Source organism: Carassius carassius, chromosome 3 (genome assembly GCF_963082965.1).
Source record: "Carassius carassius chromosome 3, fCarCar2.1, whole genome shotgun sequence".
NCBI classification, from domain to species: Eukaryota; Metazoa; Chordata; class Actinopteri; order Cypriniformes; family Cyprinidae; genus Carassius; species Carassius carassius.
In genome coordinates this window covers 24,281,550-24,299,655 of record NC_081757.1, presented here as the reverse complement: position 1 = coordinate 24,299,655, position 18,106 = coordinate 24,281,550, and the positions used below count along the sequence as shown (strand labels likewise).

The 18,106-nt window shown below is 37.7% G+C and overlaps 1 long non-coding RNA gene across 1 annotated transcript in view; it reads right to left on the bottom strand.

Moving 5' to 3' along the window:
* The window catches only part of LOC132123558 (uncharacterized), a 71,770-nt gene that overhangs the window by 30,181 nt on the left and 23,483 nt on the right, over positions 1-18,106 (bottom strand). Inside the window, exon 2 of the long non-coding RNA XR_009426535.1 lies at positions 3,498-3,591. This is a non-coding gene — a long non-coding RNA (uncharacterized LOC132123558). The remainder of the gene's footprint in view (positions 1-3,497; positions 3,592-18,106) is intronic.

Below are 18,106 nucleotides of genomic sequence, written 5' to 3'. Positions count from 1 at the left end.
TAATTTTAACCTCATGTAGGCACTCAATGCGAGGGTTGATTTAAGTGATTGATGGCTGTTCATGTCTATGCAATTTCACGTATTGCTGTAAACTTGGGACTTCACATTTTCTTTCTCTTAAACTCATTCTTCCCTAACGTTCTATCTTCCTGTAACTTGTGTGAATGTGTGAGTGCATGTGCTTATGTGTTAGATTAGTTTATATGTCTTAGATTTATCTAATAAAGCCTTATTCATATCGAAAAGAGAAGAATCTTGTGATTCGTGCTTACAAGTTAATGCCTTAAACTGCCGTTCTTGTTACTGTGCTAATTGATAGTGTTTTCACTATACTTTGGATATTAATATCCAGCGCAGATTTGATGTTAAACGGCTCGCAGGGCGTCTCAGTGATCAGCCATGAAACAGTGATTCTGTTCAAATTCCCTTCAAAATCTTAAATGATTCCCTTTGAGCTAAATTGACCTGTTTCCCTTAAAAAATTTTATTTTCTTAACTTTATTATTATTACTATGAAAATCTTAAATTATTTCTTTAATGAAATGATACTCTAAATAATAAACTAAAACTGCTAGTAGGTGGTGGTAAATGTCTTAATGATTAAGTCATCGAGTCATTTATTTATTCGTTTGATTCGTTCAAATGGCTGATTCATTTACGAGTCAAGTAAAGGGTTCTTTATGAATGGTTCATTGAATCATTAGGCTTGTTCGACTTGAAGCATGTCATCACCATCAGACCGACTGGTGTGTGACATCAAAGTACAGCAAGAGCTTTAGAGAGCAGATGACTCCTTGTGCTTTTGAATCTCACTCGTGGAACTTTGATGTCATACACCGATCGGTCTGTGCAGCGCCTCTTCATATCCAATGCATATGCCAATGGTTTAAACACGCCAAATGGTTCACCAAATTCGTTCAAAACGTGGAATGAGAAATGAAATGCTGTTGTGGGTTGCTCGGAGATAAACAGTTATGCTTTGTCTTTATCTTCTGGTTTGCAAAATTGAGCAAAACAGACAACAGTCTTAACACAATATTAACTTCTCAATGAACTGTTGATGAGTATCATATTTGCACTTGTGTGATATTGCACTTAGCCTACTTCTTATGTGATATTTCTTAGCTATGTGATGTAAATATAAGACACAATCTCGAACGGGCGTTTTGCCCCATATCTTGAATTTTAGGGACATTTTCTAGGCTCCATCACGCAGTAAGTTGTTGTTCTGCCTCATATTAGTCATCAATTGACTGTATGAAATGGCAGATGATCCACATAGGTCTGGTGCGGGGCAAGGGCATCAAATGCGCTAATAATTTGAACGCGTTATTTTTCTCCATAATTAATTAATCTTATTAATGCGTTAAATTACCAGCGCTAATATATATATATATATATATATATATATATATATATATATATATATATATATATATATATATATATATATACATTTTCAAAAAATATATAACTATTGAATGAAGGAAAATACTTACTGTCCCCAAACTTTTGAATTGTAATGTAACTTACAAGGTACACATTTTGTCAGCACATTTGTGTTCCCTACGAATCGAACCTGTGACCTCTGTGTTGCTAGTACCAAGCTCTACCCATTGAGCTAACATAGAGACTAAAACAGAATAAGTAATGTGCATTTTTCAACTAACTCACAAGTTTCCTTCGTAAGGTGTTATCTACCACAACAACAACTTGTGGGTTGCCTCTCTGCAGCCTGCAATCCCCGTCAGGACTGAAAAAGTCACCAGAACATATCTCTGAATCAGTAATTCTTCTTTGCTGAGCTCAGGACATGTTTTTTATGCTGAAAGTGTTCATTCATGCTCTTTCCAACACACACGCACCCACTAACACTGGGTGGAGCAGATGCTGTTTAGCTGTGGTAATTTGAATATATTTTTGGGTCAATCGCACGCTCGCAAGAGACACATATCCACGCCTTCCATGTGCCGAACAATTTAAATTTTTAATACTCCATTTAAATATATGGGCCACCTCTGCGGCAATCTCACAATGCCAAAAGCCCCTCTGATTTATGGGAGCCAAACAAAGCCACGGCGCCACGCTCTGGTATCTGCTCTTACCTTCCCTGCTATTGTTATCTTTAAACCATTTCACCTTAAGGAAGAATCAATAAGAACAATTATTAGAAGAAGACACTACACACAGCTGTCTCTCTCTCCTCCATCTTTTTCCCTTTCCTTCTTTTCCAACCTCCCGTCTTTCTCCTTTCTATTTGTCTCTCCCTCGTTCTGTCTTTCTCCTTGGCAACTCACAGGGTATAATATTTAATTACGCTTTATAATTTATGCAGGTTATCAAAACTGTGAGAGCATCATTTTATGTACATTGGGCAAATTGCTTTTTTTCCCCTCCTTTTCTTGAGAATGGGGGTGGGGGGTGAGGGGTGATTCTTTGCAGGCATAGACAAAGATATTGAAGCTGGGTGCAAATGTGAAATGAATAAACAGGGTGGATCTCTTCTTCAAGGCCCTAAATGAGATCTGTAGGAAATAATTTAAACCAGCGATAGGACCATTTATCATTGAAGGAGAAGAGAGAGAGAGAGAAAGAGAGAGAGAGAGTAGTGCCCCTGGCCCTGACTGCTGCAGCCTGCATCATGCCACCATAAAAAAGAGCCATTACTGTAAACAGACACTGGATGTGCCCTCCTACAAGTCAAAGGAGTCTCTACCCATTCACTTGCACAGGTACGGCCTGCGTTCTGCAGCTCGGCACATGTGGCTCCTCTGAGACCTGTTGGTTTGTCAGACTTCCTCACCGCGAGACGTAAAGAACTGTCACAATTCACTTTGCCTGCACTCGTGCAAAGGCCTAATGTACAGATCATATATTTTGACATGTATGCGATTTCATTTCCCGACTGTGTACGTTCACTTAAGACATAACCTACTGTGTTTGCATTAATATCCCGCCTAGATGCACTAGCCTGACAACTGCACTATATAGTGTCATTAGTTAGCTGCTTTGTGGCAATACTCACAAGTGTTTAACATGAATATGACCAAATATTACATTATTTAGCATTTTCTTGTTTTGTTGGCATCTTAAGATATTTATAAGACCAAGAAAATGCATAGAAAGGTAATAGTTTGTGACATTCATGTTTAAAACCTACGAGTTTTGCTACTAAAGACAGTTGTACGCTATAGCTATATGATTTCATTCTTACAATATTTCTAAGAACATTACACAAATGCAACAGAAAAGAACTGTACATCTTTATCTCTAATATAGCTCATTGGTGTCATTTGTTAATGTTTTGGTAGAAATAGTTGTTTAAATTAAATATCGCCAAATGTTACATTTCTTTGCATTTTCTTTTAGTTAGAAATATAATAAGATGTCAACAAAACAAATACATCATTAAATACAACTATCCCTGATAAAGCTTCACTGAAAGCATCTCTGATATTATTGAATTCTTTTAAGAAAAATGCATGTAATATACTTACAATGTAAACACTTGTATGAATTCACTTCTTTCACATGTATGCATTCCCGCTAGCTTCCAATTGATGATATTAGACCAGATTTAGTTTATCTGTCCTGCAACAGAAACAAATAAATAATAATAATTAATGATTAGATAAGATTTTTTAGATTAGACCAAATATCAGATTAACTTTCAACATACTGTTAAATGTGGGTAAAAATACACTACATGTATGTCACACAATCCTCCAGAAATGATTCTAATATGCTATTTTGTTGCTTAAGAAACATATAATCTTATAATATGATGTCTTATACATGCTTCTAAATATTTTGTGAGACCACTTTTTTTTCAGGACTATTTGATGAATAGAGAAAAGAGAAACGTTCAAAATACAGTATTTACTTAGAAATCTTTCGTAACATTTTAAAAAGGCTTTACAGTCAGTTTTGATCATTTTAATGTGTATTTGCTGAAGAAAATAATTATTTAAAAAAATCTTACTGACCTCTACGTATCAGATTCAGAACCATATTTGAAAGTACCTCAAATGTGATGTAAAAATGCTTCAATATTACATGTTTCTACTGTTAACAGGCATGAATCTGAGCCAAAAGAGATTACACAAATAAAATAATAATAAATGATTAAACCTACCAAGAACATTTATGAACGCAACTGAATATGCAAACAAAGAGAAAGGAACTCTGTTCTGTGAACTTTGAACTTCACCCTAATGTAACAAGGCATGAAAAAAAAAACTTCTGATTTTGGCATCTTTAATTAGTTTAAAGTGCATGCTTTAAGATTCATCTAAAGCTGGCAGGCTTGTTGAATAGTGCACCTGTGTCTATAATCCATACCTACCCCAGCTGTCTCGCCCCAATCCAGGTGTGTCTGTTTCACTGGATGCTACTATTAGCATTGCTAATGATCCAAATCTCCATACTTCTCTATATAATTAGTGGTAAAGATGACAAGCGACAGGCAAAAAAAATTCTGTGCTTTACTTTAGAGCACCGATCAGCTGCATGAGGAGGAGATTGAAAAACAGACACACATCTTCAGAAACAGGCCACAAGCAACTTAAATTATATATATATATTGCAAATGAGAAAACAATAAATCTGACACTAATAACGACAATGTGAAAAGCCAAGAGTTATTGAAGCACAGATTATTTTTCTCTTAATTGTATTCAGTGCTCTCAAAAAATGGCACCAGGCCATAAACGCCACATTACGCTCATTTATAACTGCTTACGCCGCTTTTAAAGATTTCTCATTGTTATTCAGAACAGGAGTTTTCAACCTTTCGTTTCCAGGGAGCCCCATATACCATCAACCTTGTGCAAGGGACCTCATCCTATACTTTAAAAAGCAGCTGCATGTTTTCATATATAAGGCAGCAATTTATACTGTGAAAATGCATATTATGAATATGTATAAAATATTTTTTTATAAATATTTGGTTTTCTACTCACGACAGTACTACTGATTAATTATTTACTTAAAAAATGTTTTTTTAATCTATGTATTGTATATTTTTTTTTTTTGCTTGCATTGGTGAGTGAATGGGTCAATGGGAAATTAAACTGAATTATTTTTTTTTTTAATAAAAACAAATAGAATTTTAACACCCTACCACACACACACACACACACACAAATATCTTAGACAAGAAAGTAAAATGTTTAAAAAAAGATATTCTAAAATAATATGTTTATATTTAATAATAATAATTTATATCTATAATTAATATTTATACAAAATTCTACTCACTACAATACTATACAGTTGATTTGTATTTTATTTTATTTTATACTACATTAATTATGTTTCATCTTATTTTTTCGACACTTTTTTTTTCTTTTCACCACGGACCCCAAGCTTTCCCTTGCGGGCCCCTGGGGGTCCCCAGACCCCAGTTCGAAACCCCCTAATTTAGGAGCATATTTTTTTCCTATTAAATTTTGTGGGAAAGATGTTAAAAACTGGATCCCCTGATAAAGTTGGAGGCTGATGTGTGTGCATGTGCGTCTGACTCCCCGCGCTGTGTTTGGGGCTCTAGGGCAGCCCGGTCTCTGGGGTTTCTAAATGTCAACGACCTGAGGGCCTGACTCTCTTTCTAGCATCCCTAACACACACATCAGTCAGCCTCTGATTCTGCTCTCTGCCTGATAACACTCGCTCATTCATCATGCTAATGAATCAAGCAAATTCATCATCTATCTCATTCCACTTTCAGCACTCAATGTACACATTCGCTCTGCCTCTGAAAAGACTAGGCCGCTTCGGCTTGTCTCCTTCCCCTTTCTGCTGTCGGAAGTGCTGGAGGTGTAAGATGAGAGGTGTGTGTGTGTGTGTTGTAGTGCGAGGAACAGGTTCATTCTATGTGTCTATCTTCTCTCAGCCTCTGGGAGTTTATACCAATTGGCCCCCACCTGCTAAACTTACTGACGTGCCTCCGCTTTGCCTTCTGCTCAGCTTGACTAACATAAATATGTAATTGGAGCACAAACAACGATGAGTGTGTGGGTATGAGTGTGTTTTTGATGGGGGAGGGGGTGTGTGTAAGTGAAAATGTGGTTTAAATGCTGTAAGCCCTCACTCCCTTGCCACCTTGCCTAACAGTCTTGTGTCAAGCGCATTGGGAGCGTTGTAAAGATCAGGAGTGTGACAGTGAGCATGTGAGACAGGCGCACACACCACACACACCACACACGGCGCAGAGGCAGAAAAGCAGCGTGAGTGGCAATAAAGCAGTGTAGTGACGCGGGTAGGCAGATGAGAGGAGAGCGGAAACGTAAAACAGCATGAGGACTCGGCTGGTGACGACATCCTAGCGGAGGTTAAACAGGCCTCGATTACCTTGATTTATAATCCTCCAGCAGTGTCAGAGAGAAAGAGGGAGAGGGAATGGCGCAGTGGCTAATAACTGTGTGTGTGAAGATTAAAAGGAGAACTATTTTAAAAGTCCAGATCAAAAAGTACAAAGTTTAAGGAAAACAACTATCGGTATCAGCAACTATCGATATTTAGTAACCATTGCAATATTATTCTTTCACTATACCATTAAAACATTTGGGGTATTTCTGAAAGAAGTCTCTTAAGCTCAACAAGGCTGCAATTATTTGTTCAAAATACTGTAAAAGAAGTGGTATTTGTGAAATATTATTACAATTTAGGATGATTGTTTATGTATTTCAATATTTTAAAATGTAATTCATTCCTGTGATGACAAAACAGAATTTTCAGAAGCAATTACTTCAGAATTAATTCTAACATGCTGATTGATTCTCAATTTTTAATAATAATAGTAATTGTAACTATAATTATCAACATTATAAACAGTTGTAATGCTTAATATTTTTTTGGAAACTATTATAATTTTCCATGATTCTCTTATGTATAGAAACTTCAAAACAGCAGCATTTACTTTTAAATACATTTAAAAAATACATTTTGCTGTCATATTATGATCAGTTTAAATTTTGGTGTATATAGTATTAATTTGTTAAAAGAAAATTGTGCTGACCAAAATTAATTAAAAACTTTAAAATGAGTGTACACTTCGAATACTTTTCAACAATTTTAAAAATTTTAATCATGTATTTAAACATAGTAATGAAGTTTTCTTGAGGTTACTTCATTTGAGCTGAACTAACAACTGTAATGTAAATAATGTAAAATGACCATTTAAAAAAGAAAAAAAAGAAGCATTACTACAATCTACGAACAGCCAAAAAAAATTGCTAAAAAAAATGTGGTAACATTAATATAGGGAACAGTTCTCACTTTTAACTAATTGATTATTAGCATGCCTATTATTAACATTTTTGCTGATTATTAGTACTTATAAAGCACATATTCTACATGAATATATTATATATCCCTAAACCAACCCAATACCTAAACTTAAGAACTGCCTTACTATCTATGAATAAGCAGCAAATTAGGTGGTTTTAGCGAGAATTGTACCTTAAAATAAAATGTGACCAAAATGGTAATCAATTTTTATTTAAAAATTTAATGTATGGTTATCATAGAATGGAATATTCAAGAGCTTACATACTGCATAATTAAATTACTTAATAGATCTGATGGGGGAAAAGTAAACATCAAATCATTGACCCAAATACATGAAATCTGCAATGAAAAAAAAAAAATGAGACTTGACATGAAACATAAGAAGTGGGGACAGAGCGAGTGTTGGACAGAGGGAGATTGAGAGAAATGAAGAGTGGTTTGTCTCACTGCTGAATCTGTGAGAGCAGAGGCGTCCACTAAAGTGCCTGAGGGAGTTTGGTCCTTCTGCTCTCTGTCTGTCTCTCTCTCTCTGAGACTAAGACCCACATTCCTCATGTCTATGAGAAGGAGAAACAGAAGGAAAGAGAGCAAGAAACCCAGCATTCCTTCAGCAGCCCAGCACTGTGCCGCCGCCACAACAAAAGAGCCATTCAGGAGGGCCCCGCTTTAAAAAGTTGAAGAGTATGTCTAATTTTGGTCAAAGTTCATTAGAAAGCACAAAAGCAGGAGCTCACTCAGAACATAAGGACAGTCAGAGAGGCAAGTGCTTCGTGCCAGCGCAGATAAGAAGGGACGGATGACTACAAAGCGCTCCTTAAGAGGACTTTGAAAAGGAAGGAAGGAAAGAGAGAAGCAGAAAAGGAAAGAAGGAAAGGGAAAAAAGAAGGGTCTGCATTCTCCAATTGGAATATGTCACGGTTTTAATGCAGTCATGTCAATATGTATTAACACAAGGGGTTAAACTAGTAGAGGGCAATATTTGAATATACAGTAACATCAAGCAAAAGAACAGCTTATAGCTAAGGGAAAAAAAATAATAAATGAACATTGAAATTGGTTCAATCAAAATCATTCAGTGATATGAGAACGTGCTTTATGAGAATTAAACAAACTGTTTCGGTATTGAATGCAGATTTTAAAGGCATTTTCACAGGGCTCTAAAGGAGAGGCCGCCAGTGGAGATGGCCTATAATTGCTAAAGCGAGTCCTAGTGTTGTAAATGGATATTGGAGATTAGATCTCCCAACTGGAGGGGCATGTCATTTTCCTATTTTTCCTCCTATTGATTTTGCTTGCTTTTATACTGTCATGGCCAGAGAGCTTAACCCATTCCTCGCCAGGCAAGCCAGCTACTTAGAACCAACAGTAACAGATGAATGACCTTTTAATTGGTGGACTAGTTGGCACCCACAGATCAATTCAATCAACCTGACTAATTTCCTGTTTAAACAGGACCTAAAAGCAATCCAAATCAATCATCTTGCTTCTGATCAGGTAAACATTAACCCTTTCCTCCTGATTTGTGTTTGTACTACAGAGTGGCATATTTCAGACATGTTTCGTTTCATTGAACACACACACACACACAGCACCCTTTCCCGCCTGCTGAGTGTGTGCTGGTTTATGGGAGCCATGCTCGCTCACTCCTAATCTCCTAATCAATAGTGAAGGCTCCCAATTAACCAAGGCCTGAAAGCCTCATATGTCCCCCCAGCATCGCTGCCATGTGGCTCTTCCCTCTCTATCTGTATGTGTTTGTGTCACATGTGCGACCGTGAACCCATCCCCCAAACGTTATCTCGAACAGTCAAACATACAAGATGCTGTGTTCGCAGAATCAAGTGGTTTACAGGCAACTTAACCCTCTTTCTAATACACATTCCCTCGCTCCTACTCTCAGTAGCGCCACGGGTTTATTTTAAGTGTCTCTTCTGCTGGATTATTTCCTGATGCTGTGGGCGATGTTTGGTGTGACAGCGGCAGTATGTCAGCGCCTGATTTGACTGCAGGGCGAGTGTGTGTTTATACCAAGTGAGCGTTGACAAGGCCTTATGAAAGGTGACTTCAGGCTCTACAAAACAAAACAAAAAGAGGAGGGTTTGTGACTTTTCCTTTTCAGGGACAATAACGGAAAAAAAACATCCACTCCACAGCTGAAAGACGCATTTAAGTGCCACCTGCGAGCTTATTAACCGAATATGCCTAGCAACAGTGCGTCTGCCTTATTGTTCCGCACACAATCCCTTCCATTAAGTTCACACAACATGTGAAGTCTGTTTTAACCAGCACCTGACATTTAAAGGTAAATGCGAGCCAAGTGTACTTAACTAGCCAGAAATCAGTTTTACACGCGACTAATTATAAAGAGTAGAACCGGTTGGCAGCGTAGAGCGTGAGGGATCAGCGTTTTGGATTTGTAAGGTGAGCCGCTCACGTCTGACTTTATCTCCCGCTCCCCATCCCCTCTCTCCATTCTTTGCGTTATTTTTACGTCTCCCTCAGTGCCCGGAGATAACGACTCGTCAATATTTAATGGACATGCTCCAACGAGAGCATGGCGGCGACAGGGAGTGAATGATATTTTGCTGTCAGAGGCCTATCTGATCAGGAGCTGTCCACAGGGGTGCAGGCCCTTGAGCCGGGATAATTCTCTTAGAGCAGGATGAAGAGTAGGACAGGAGAGAGGCCTCATCTCCATCCAAGCTCCCTCAACCACACACCAATCAGTCTACCACTATGGACTTAGGCTACCATCAGGCTAATGAAAACAAATGACTTATCAAGCTCCAGACAAACCAATTTCAGACATTCATCATGGCCCGCATGGATTTCGGAAATCCCATCAAGTCTGTCCCCCTCTCGTTGTTCTCACCGCATCTCCGATCCCACATGACTGACTGTTCTCGTCCCTTTCCTCATCCGTTTCGGCCTCATAAAGTCTTCTTCGTCTAACAGACAGGCCTAGACGGTGACACACAATGCAATAGCGCTTGTGAAGGCTGCAATTTAGCAGCAATTTGGTCAGGCAGTTTCTGAAACATTGCGAATGCTTTAGGATGCCAGGCTGACGTGTTGGTAAATGTTGTTGTCTCGACATCAGCCAAGATGACATTAGGCTGCGTATCTGCTGAGGGGTTTAAAGGTGGCTCATGAGCGGAGATTGTAGCTCATTGATGCTGGGATAGATATGAGTGATGTTGTCCAACTTGTATAATTGTCAAATCTCAAAATGAATGTAGCTGTAGGGAACTGATTGATGGGCAGGTGGCAGGTTGATTTGGACAGGAGGGAAGTTCTCATCAGATGGATGGACCACCGCCAGCCTGCAGTAGGAGAAAGATTAAGGCAGGGAGGAGACTGAGAAACTAAGTTGCAATGCTGTCAAACACATTCACATTCTGGGTTGCCTAAAATACCAACACAACAGACTTGTATCAGAAAACACATCAATCAGTAAAGCTTTGCCATACATCTCATCTTTTTTTTTTTCCAGGAAAAAATGTTTATGAATTAATGGCTGTTGGAATCTCATGTAATTACAGTTTTTCTTTGTGAAGAAAACTTTCCATTCTGAAATGAAAAAAATATTCATATGAAAATATCATTATTATTACTGCTGTCGAATGATTAATTGTAATTAATCAAATCCAAAATAAAAGTTTTTGTTTGCATAATATGTGTGTGCGTATACTGTGTATATTTATTATTAACACACACATGCGTGTATATATTCTGAAAATATTTACATATTTACATGCATATGTTTATTCATATAATTTATATTATTATATTTACTACATAAACTCAACATATTTTTCTTAAATATATACATGTGTGGGTATTTGCTATATATAAATATATATATACAAAATAAACATACACATTACACACACATATGTAAACAAAACTTTTATTTTGGATGTGATTAATCACAATTAATTGTTTAACAGCACAAATTATTATTATTATTATTATTATTATTATTATTATTATTATTACATTTGAATGGTGCTTTTTGTTTTGTAGGTCAAAAACATTCATAAGTTTCTACAATAAAGAGAAAAAAATCTTAGTATTTATTAGTCATATAGTAATAATAATTAGTAGTAGTAGTAGTATAAATTATTAGTATTATATTTTTATTGTTGTTATTGTTGATGTTACTTTTGAATGGTTCTTTTTGTCTTTGTTAAGCATGTAACAATGTGGGTCAATGACATTCATAATTGTCCACGATAAAATAAAAAAATTATCTTCTAAAATCATCATGGACTTAGATTTAAGAAGATAGATAGATTCCACAATTAATTATTAGTAGTAGCAGTAGTAGTAATAATGATAATTATTAAAGAAAATGAAGAACAAGAAAAGCATATTATTATTATTACTACTACTACCACTATTGCTGTTGTTGTGTTGAATTTATATGATTTTGAAAAGCAAGAACAGTCTAAAAAGTTTAAACATAGAGTTACACCACTTATTAAAGTTGCCATGTCAAAAAAAGTTAAATTACCAGACTTATTAAAAAAAGACACATTCACTTTCTACCACTGTTTTCTTTTGCAGGTCAGCTGTATCTAAACCTGAATCTAAAAAAAGTGTGAGAATGATGAAGAAAAGTGTGCATCCATCAATCACCATTAAGCAGGCCTGACTTTTACTGATACCTCTGGATCTTATGTGCTCTTAAAATCTACCACAATGTGCCATATGGAGGGGGCCATACATGACATGTTTGCCTCGGAAAGCACTGCAATATGATCACCCAACTGTAAACTAGGAGCTCCAGAATGTGATCTTGATGTTGAAAATACTGGATACCTTTTCCCAAAAGGGAAATGATACTATATGAGAAAGCTCTACTGTAACTGTATGTCTTGGGTGCATGTGAGCTCTGTTCTTTATTAGGTTTCATGTCCTTCCCCTCCCTGATCAGAGTGTTAAGAGGAAACAATGGCTAATTAAAGAATAAGGTTAGTGAGAATGGGAGAATGGGAGAATTGGGACCCCCCACCCCCCTCCCTCCCCTGTTCTTAATGAGCTCTGGGTCTGACCTTGTACAGCCAACACTCCCTGGCACAACCCTGAGCATATCAGTGTGACACGAACACACATATGCACCCAGCCTTTAGTTTTTATTTTTTTACTAATTGAACTTTCCCTAAACAAGAATTGTTCTGTCACACTCACAACTCACAACAGATACATAAGAACCAACTATTAGATTCTTGTTTAGTCATCATTTACTCACCCAGGACTGTATTTTTTTCTTTCTTTCATGAAACACAAAAAGGTCCAGAATGTCCAAGCGGATGGTGATTTATATTGCCAAGCTCTAAATATTACACAGCACCATGAAAGTTTAATAAAAGTAGCCCATAAGACATTTGTACTAAGTTCTGTAATTTTCAAAATAGACTAAAAATTATAATCCAGTCAGTAATGCTTTTCCATTATAATATTTATGAATTTTATAAATGTATGAATTGGAAACTCTTGTATAATTTTTTTGCAATTTTCTTTGTAAAAGAAACAACATTTATAACAAAATAAAATAAAAAAATAGAATTTTTTAAATATGTGGGGAAAAAAATAATAAATAAATAAAATGAAAAAACACTCAGATATTCTGCTTAAGGTTGAGTGAATGGATGAGTAAAAGACCCAACAGGGTTTTTTTACACAGTTGTTTTCACAATTTTAGCAGTGCCGACAGTTGCACTCAAATCAGTGGTAGTAGTGACAGCCGCTGTAATAATGGTAATATATTAACAGCAATATTTTCAGTTTTAAACATCAGTGATAAATAGATATAGCTGGTGATACTCGAGCTAGTACAAATGTAAGAGGTGTTGTGGATCAATAAAACTGCACTGTGCATCAAGCGTTATACAGTCCATGACAATAAACATCCAGCATTTATATACATATTTCTCAAAAGTATATAAAAGCTTTATATTACAAGAAAAACAACAGAATCCCCATTGTTTGCAAATTAAGTGCTCCTCACTCATCTCTAATCTACGACAGGCCTTAAGAGAAAACAAGACCAATGATTCAGCTCTATTTATTGCCAAAAAAAAAAAAACACCACTGAAATATAACATCAAAACAGCAATTTTACACTTAAATTAATCAGTTTTTCTCTGTATCAAACCAGCAGTGTGTTCAATTTGCAGATCTCTCCCTTTCCCTGGTCTCTCTCTGCCAGGCATGTGTGGAGGTAGAGGGAAAAAAATGCGAGCAGAACCGCAGAACAGTTAATAGTAGCACTGCAATAACAATAAAATGTCATCAATCTGCGGTGCCTCCTGCTTCTGTCACACCAAGTTTGTACAGATTAATGATATTAGGCCCGAGTCGCAGGCAGCGGTCTTAAAGGCACAGCAACCCGTGCAAACAAACAATGCCAGCAGAGAGGGAGGGAGGGAGGGAGGGACAGATGAAAGGAGGTAGGGAGAGATGGCATACTACTTGCCAGTCACTGGGCTGTAAACAGATGGCATGATGGAGGAGAGGAAGAGAGAGAGAGAGAGAGAGAAAGAAGGGAAGAGAGAGTGGCTGAAGCCATCGGATGGACTGATGTTAGAGAAGGGAGGAGGGGAGAAGGGAAAACAGCCGACAGATGACTGTTCAATTAAAAAGGGCACTTCAGGGTGGAGAGAGGCAAAAGAAAAGGGAACGAGAGAGAGCAAAACAGAGAGAGGGAGGAGGGACGAGGGAGAACGAGAAGGGAAGACACTTGAGGATTGTGTGGAACAGATTACTGAAAGCGTGTGGACAAAACACACTACGCCGTCGTATCCAGAGATTTTCCCACTATCGTGACTCGCGGGCAATCGTACAAACACACACGACACGTACACGCGCATATGCGACGGCTCGGATAAGGTGTTCACGGTTGCACTGTTTGTGTTTTCATCCATCTGTGTGCCTGGTGGTGACATATCAGCCAAGTGCCTCAATCAATGACACACTCTGGGGGTACTGAGAGCCCGCCCCGTCAGCTTTTTAACCCCTTGCGAGTAACGGATCCGCTTTCAAACTCCCAGCGGTACTAATGCCAGCCACCATCAGCATCACCACAAAATCTGCTCTGGGGCAGGAGGTGAAACAGAGCCCACACCTCCCCTGTCCCCAACAGATCTCTGTGAGAAGATCTCCACGTATCCATTACGTACCCTGCTGCGACTGGGGGAGACCGTGGCAATGAGGTCACTCATTTAGCACTAACTTTGGAAGCCAAGGTCAACTACTGTATTACCTAGACAAGACAATGTCCAAATGTGTGTGTTAGCACATGCGATCTGGCACATTTAGTTGTGGTGACACAAGCCTGAGCCCAGTATTTCATAGTACAGGTCGCTCATTATTAGGAATGTCAAAATATTCTGGTATTTGATGATAATCGCGATATTTAAAAAAATAAATGTATGATGTCATGCTAATAATATACGTAGAGCAATACTGTAAATAATCCAGTATAGCACCTTAATTCTGGTTGCCACCTGTCATAAAATGGAAGGTGGAAGTGACAGATGAAAGCGAGACACTCTGCACGCAGCTAAAAAACAAAAACAAAAAAAACAGGGTGTATGACACTCCAGTTTGTAGAAAGTGCCAATCAATAATAAGTTATTTGCTTTATTTATTTTTAAGTTAAGGTAAGTATATACATATGTATATGTGTGTGTGTATATATATATATATATATATATATATATATATATATATATATATATATATATATATATATATCACAATAGTATTGTTTGTTAATGTGAATTATTTTGGCCATGATAATTGCACAGTGAAAATCTGATATCATGACGGCCCTAGTCAGTAAAGGGTTGACAACCATGTTCCAAAAATCACCTTAATCTGGCATGACTAGTGGGTTGCTGGTTTGTTTGTTGGTCTAGCATCTGGTCCAGCAGCTTGTGCCGCCTAATGACCATCTTAGACCAGTGACAAACCAGCAACCATGTTCCAAAACAGTTAGCTTAAGCTGGACTTTCCAGCTTTTCTTGACAGTTTGTCCCAAAACAATAAAAATACGTCATCATTTACTCTCCCTCATTTTATTCCAAACCTGTATAACTTTTTTTTTTCTTCTGTAGAACTCAAAAGAAGATATTTAGCAGAATGTTCAAGATTTTTTTTTAGTGGCCAACAGTGAGAAATCCATCTGCTTAGAAGGAAATGAGGGTGAATAATAAAAAATAAAAAATGTATAATAATAAATATAGATATTTTTGTGTGAACTATCCCTTTAATTCGCTTTGATATTAAAGCAAGTAGCAAAAAAAAAAAATCCTCTCAAATAATCTTATCTCAAATAATGTTTCCTCTCCACTAACTGATTTCTTCCCTCCCACTCAAATGATGTGATTGAAATTAAGCGTACGTCCTCAGCGGCGGCTGTCTGGTGATGCAAACTTTTCAAGTGTGTATTGCTTTTGCGGTAAATGTGAACACTAGAGCCCTTGTGGGAATACTGCATAGGTTCGAAGCCAGACGTCTGACTTGCCTATGAAGTACCAGGAGAACACTGTTTCTCTATTGCTCTGGTGCTCCGCCTAACCATAACTGTGGTAATGGGTCTAAGTAATCTCTGTAGTACACCTAACAGGAGTGAAAATAAAAGCTGTTCACAGTGAATGTGATGGCTACATCTCTATTTGTCTCTCTGACTCTCTCATTTGGTTTTCTTCATATTGTTGCAATATCTTCATGCGGAAGAGGCGCAGCATGGCCGAATTAAGGGACACTTCAAAGCTTGCATGCTGAGTTTAATGACACAAAGCGTAGTGTGCGAGACCTATTGTTTAGCCTCAACACAGCAATTCCTCCAACATTACACCATTGGATTTTTATGATAAGGAATTAGGGCTGTCCTGTAATTGTGCAGGGGGCTTGTGTAGGACCCAAGAGGACGTGGCTGCTGAGGTGAAGACAGGGATAACACTCGCGCTGCTACTGCCAACATGAAGGAAACAGAGAAGCACAGAAAAATTACAGCAATATTGTCAGTCATAAAGAATGTAAGAAAGAGTCTAAGCCGATAACATAATTCTCATAATCGTTTGCTTGTTTAAAAAAACTGATAGTTGGCCAAGATAGTTGTTTTGTACTTCAAAATGGAATGAAGAGTATATTAAATGTTAATCTTTGCAAATATGCAAGAAATGGGAGGAGGGGGGAAATAGGCAGTGCGTGTGTGGTCCAGCCTGCAGGGATTGTACACAGACAGAAGCCCGCAGTACTAAAACATAGTGAAATGTGTCACATGCAGCAGTTGGAGTGTCGATACCAGTAGCACAGGCCTACTAGCCATGTCATGCTACACACAGACACTCAGTTTATGCTACGCCCGCATGAATGGAGAAGAAAAAAAAGATTCTAGTTGCCTAGGAAACGCTTCACTCTGATAATTATTACTGTAACTATCTCTGCACACCCCACCTATAATAGAAATGGATCATAAATTATAATCAGACTGGCAGCCCTCTGTGGCGAGGGCTGCTCACTGCTGCCACCTTCTGGCCAAAGCTCTCTGCCATTCTCCGTCCCTGCTGTCTGTGTGAGAGGAGCGAGGATACCCTGAGATTTCCTTCTAATTTATGCTCTCTGCTGAACAGAAATTCAAATATTTATGTATTTGATGTTTTTAGACTGCTTTCAGAGAATAATTATTGCGCGTGGAAAAAATGCAGTTAACCGCCAATTGAAATATGGCTTCTTGCAGGATTGCATGTCTTTAAATATTTAAAACTGGGAATTCCCATGGCCATATCCTAAGTAATCAAAAAACAATTAAATATTCTTCCAGTTGAGAAATGCTTTTTTTGTTTGTTTATTTTTAAAAGAATTTGTGCCTTTAAGAAAAAGAAAAATACAAACAAGAAAGTGGGGTTGTGCAATAGTTGCAAAGTAAGCGTCCTACTTTTCTCTCTTCCCAAGAACTGGGAGGCAATAAATAAATAAATAAAAAACATAAACTAAAAAAAAAAAAAAATGTCTAAAATAGCAGCATCATTAAGTTTTCCAGCAACCAGCCAAACAGGAAATAAGATAATTATCAGCATGGATCGTCTTCGTTTCATACAGAACTGCGCACGCCGTCCAATCCTGACAGACATTGAGACAGCTCATCCATTGTTGAGGGGACATTTAAACATTTCGGTCTCTTAAAATGATTAAGTGAATGGGACTTGGACAGCGTGGAGATGCCTGGCAAGCAGACGCACGATGGTGAAGCTACAGCTGCCTTAAATGCGGTTCCATGAAATAGAAACTGTCTTAAATCAACCAAATACAGCTGATTTCAATTCAGCGCCCCTTTTGTGGTGTGGAAAAGTGGTTTTGATTCAAGACGAATGAGCAACAAAAGGTCTTCACCGCTGTGCCAGCTTACCCAATTACTGGCAAACTGTTGGGTCTTAAACCAGCTATCACATGTAAACATTTCCTGCAGCCACCACCCCCTCGGTTTTTACCAGGGCACTGCGAGTTCAGGGGTGGGGGGACGTCTGCTCTGCCATGCCTTCCTCAAGCAGACACACGGTGCTGAGGTTTGGCGCCCACATATGCTGAGTAAAAAAAAGATTTTTTTTTTTTTTTTTTAATTTCTGGAGTACAAACACCACTTATTTTGTTCAGAGAGAGAGAAAGAGAGAGAGAGAGAGAGAGAGAGAGAGAGAGAGAGAGAGAGAGAGAGAACAAGTGGCTCTGTGCATCACAAAAACATCTGACTGTATTTAATCAGTTAGGAGTCTTGTGTCATTTTCACCCATTAACTTTATGTGAATCATGA